The following is a 3889-nucleotide window of genomic DNA, read 5'->3' on the forward strand; positions in this document are numbered from 1 at the left end:
AAAAAAAAAAAGAAAAGAAAAGAAAAGAAAGCAAAGTGCTCAAAGACTAATGGATTGATGTGAAAAAGAACACAAGAGTCAGTCTGGGCAATGCCTATACCTCAGTGGGTAGGGGGCTGGCAACATGCACCATGGCTGGGCCTGCTAAACAACAACTGCAACAAAAAAATAGCCGGGCATTGTGGCAGGCGTCTGTGATCCCCGCTGCTTGCAAGGCTGAGGCAAGAGAATCACTTAAGCCCAAAATTTGAGGTTGCTGTGAGCTGTGACGCCACAGTACTCTAGGGCGACATAGTGAGACTGTCTCAAAAAAAAAAAAAAAAAAGTCAGTCTGAAGGGGTTCCCATTGACCAAAGTTAGGACAATTGAACATGAAAAAATATAATGATGCTCATGGTTTATAGCAATCAATTTTTTTAAGTCCTTAGTGATGGTGGAATTAGAAAACTAACCATTTTGTAACCTCTGGTATGATAAGTGATTCTGGTAATGATCTTCAGTGGATGCTCAGACTATTAGAAGTAAGATCATAAGGAAATTTGCTATTCACACAGTCTCAAGGTATGACCCCATAGATTATTTATCAAGGGAAAGGCATCTTTACGTTGGAAAGATCCAGCAACCACCACTTAAGTTAAGTAGCCAAACTTAGCTTCACCAGTAGTGAGGAGACATCTTATGTCTCCAGTTTGAAGTAACATGAAATATATAGATTTAACCATGTAGTATTAGCATTGACAAAAAGTATTTAATCTGAATCTAATCATGTGCCAACAGTGAGACAAAACCACACTGTGGAACATTTTTCTGGCCTTAAATCTTCAGAAAAATTACTCATAAAGCCCCCCAAATTATAGGGCTATCTCAAAAGAGACTAAACAGAAATAACTAAATAGAATACATGAGAACCCTGATCCTAGATCAGGTTGGGGTGAGAAAAAGATATAAATAACATTTTAGGAATAATTTAAATAATATTTGAATCAGTAATATTTGAATTTTCTTAGTGATAATGATATTGTGGTAATATGGGAGAATGTCCTTCTTTTTAACCAAGGCCTACAAATATTTAGTGGTGAACTTGCATAGTAGCTGTACTTATTTTCATACGGTTCAGAGGGGGGTAAAGTGCATATATGGATGTGTGCCAATTACCAGGGCTGGAGCTGGGATTTTCTGCTTTGCCACTTGACTCCATAAGCTTTACTTTTCTAGGGCTTTAGAGAGAGAAGGCAAAGTTGAAGGAATAAGGAACTTGTTTTTTTCTGTCAGTGTTCATGCAAAAGGATGAAGTTGGACTTTTAACTTATGCTGTATAAAAAAATTTAGTGAAAATGAAGTAAACTGGCTCAGCTCCCATAGCACGGTGGTTACGATGCTATCCACATAAACCAAGGCTGGCGGGTTCAAACCCAGCCTGGACCAGCTAAACAACAATGACACTGCAACCAAAAATAGCCGGGCATTGTGGTGGACGCCTGTAGTCCCAGCTGCTTGAGAGGCTTAAGGCAAGAGAATCACTTAAGCCCAAGAGTTGGAGGTTGCTGTGAGCTGTGATGCCATGACACGCTACCGAGGGCGACATAGTGAAACTCTGTCTCTTCAAAAAAAAAAAAAAAGAAAAGAAAGAAAATGGAGCAAACTATAAAACCCTGAAAAGAAAACATCGGGGAAAATCATGACATTGGCTTTAGCAGATATTTCTTAGATATGACACCAAAAGCACCAGCAACAAAATTAAAAATGATAAACTATACCTCAAAATTAAAACTTTTATGGATGGGTGTGGTGGCTCATGTCTGTAATCCTGGCACTCTAGAAGTCTGAGGTGAGAGAATTGCTTGAGCTCTGGAGTTTGAGACCGCTCTGAGGAAGAGCAAGACCCCATCTCTTGCTCGGCATTGTGGCCATATGTCCATCTCTTAGCTGGACATAGTAGCATGTGCCTGCAGTCCTAGCTACTCAGGAGCCTGAGGCAGGAGGATGGCTCGAGCTGAGAGTTTGAGGTTGCAGTGTGCTACAATGATACCACTACACTCTAGCCTGGGCAACAGAGTGAGACCCTATCTAAAAAAAAAAGTTAAAAACACTTTTATGCATAGAAGGATACTATCAAGAAAGTTAAAAACACTTTTATGTGTAGAAGGATACTATCAAGATAATGAAAAGACAACCTGTAGAATAGAAGATATTTCAAAATTATATATCTGATACAGTTGCAGTCCCTAATCCCCAGGTTAGGAACTGGTACCAGTTCATGCCCTGTTAGGAACCAGGTTACACAGCAGGAGGGGAGTGGCAGGCAAGCCACTCCCTATTGCTGGCATCACTGCCTGAGCTCCACCTTCTGTCAGATCAGCCGCAAGGTTAGATCCTCATAGAGGCACAAATCCTACCATAAACCGCATGGGAGCAATCTAGGTCTCACGCTCCTTATGAGAATCTAATGTCTGATCTGAGTTGGGCTCCTACTGATTCATGTTATGGTGAGTTATATAATTTTATCATTGTATATTACACTGCATTATAATATAGAAATAAACTGCACAATAAATATAATGCACTTGAATCATCCTGAAACAACCCCCACCCTAGTCCATGGAAAAATTGTCTCCCATGAAACTAGTCCACAGCACCAAAAAGGTTAAAAAGTAGGCAAAGGGACTCAGCGCCTGTAGCTCAAGTGGCTGAGGCACCAACTACATACACCAGAGCTGGCAAGTTTGAATCCAGCCGGGGCCTGCCAAACAACAATGACAACTACAACCAAAAAACAGCTGGGTGTTGTGGCTGGCACTTGTAATCCCAGCTACTTGGGAGGCTGAGGCGGGAGAATCACTTGAGTCCAGGAGTTGAGTGCCAGTGGTTGAGCCACTGCACTCTACGAGGGCGACAGCTTGAGACTCTGTCTCAAAAAAGAATTTAAAAAAAAGTAGACAAAAGACTTGAATTAATATTTCTCTAAAGGATATATATAAATAGCCAATAAACACATGAAAAGATGCCCAACATCATTAATCATCAGGAAATGCGCCCCAAACCACAAGATACCACTTCACACCTTTTAGAAGGGCTATTCTAAAAAAAATTTAAAAGACAATAACAATTGTTGATGAGGAGGTAGAGAAATTGGAACTCTGTGCATTGCTGGTGGGAATATAGACCAGTGCAGCCACTGTGGAAAATGATATGGCAGTTCCCCAAAAGATTAAATGTAGACTTATCATATGATCCAGCAATCCCACTTATCAGTTTGTAGCCAAAAGAATTAAAAATGGAACTTGAGTAAATATTTGTATACCAACCAGTGTTGATAGCAGCATGATTCACAGTACACAAACATGTAAATAATCCAAATGTCTTTTTGTAAGTATATATATACGTTTTTGTATTTAGATATATTAGATCAACTTCATTAATTGTATTTCGTATGTAGAGTATTTGTATACTTTTTAAAACTTTTTTAGTTGGAAATAATTTCATACTTACTTGCAAAAATAGTACGAAGAATTATTATGTAATATACCCTTCTTCCAGAATCCCCAAACGTTAACATTTTACATTTACTTTGTGATTCATTCCAAATCTCTCTCCCTGTCTCTTCCCTTTCAGCCACTCAATTGAGTATTTTCTTTTTTTTTCTTTTTTTATTATTTTCCACATAGTTTCAATGGAGAATACTCCTTCGTGCAGAGACTCCATGTATTATGTCATTCTCCCCAACCAAGATCTTTATGATATATGATCCGAAGGATGGTTCACTGGCCAGTAATTATGAGATAAAAAATAAAAAATTAATTGGGTACAGTAAACACTATTCTGGTGATGGGCACACTGAAAGCTCAGACTTAAGCATTATACAAGGTATCCATGTGACAAAAACATGTGT

The 3889-nt window shown here is 38.9% G+C and overlaps 1 protein-coding gene across 1 annotated transcript in view; it reads left to right on the forward strand.

The window, feature by feature from the left end:
• SMYD4 (SET and MYND domain containing 4) overlaps positions 1–3889 on the forward strand; it is a 55501-nt gene that overhangs the window by 13905 nt on the left and 37707 nt on the right. The gene's annotated exons all lie outside the window — the stretch shown is intronic.

The sequence above is a fragment of the Otolemur garnettii genome, unplaced genomic scaffold (assembly GCF_000181295.1).
Source record: "Otolemur garnettii isolate 467f Iridium unplaced genomic scaffold, OtoGar3 scaffold00145, whole genome shotgun sequence".
In the NCBI taxonomy this organism is placed as follows: domain Eukaryota; kingdom Metazoa; phylum Chordata; class Mammalia; order Primates; family Galagidae; genus Otolemur; species Otolemur garnettii.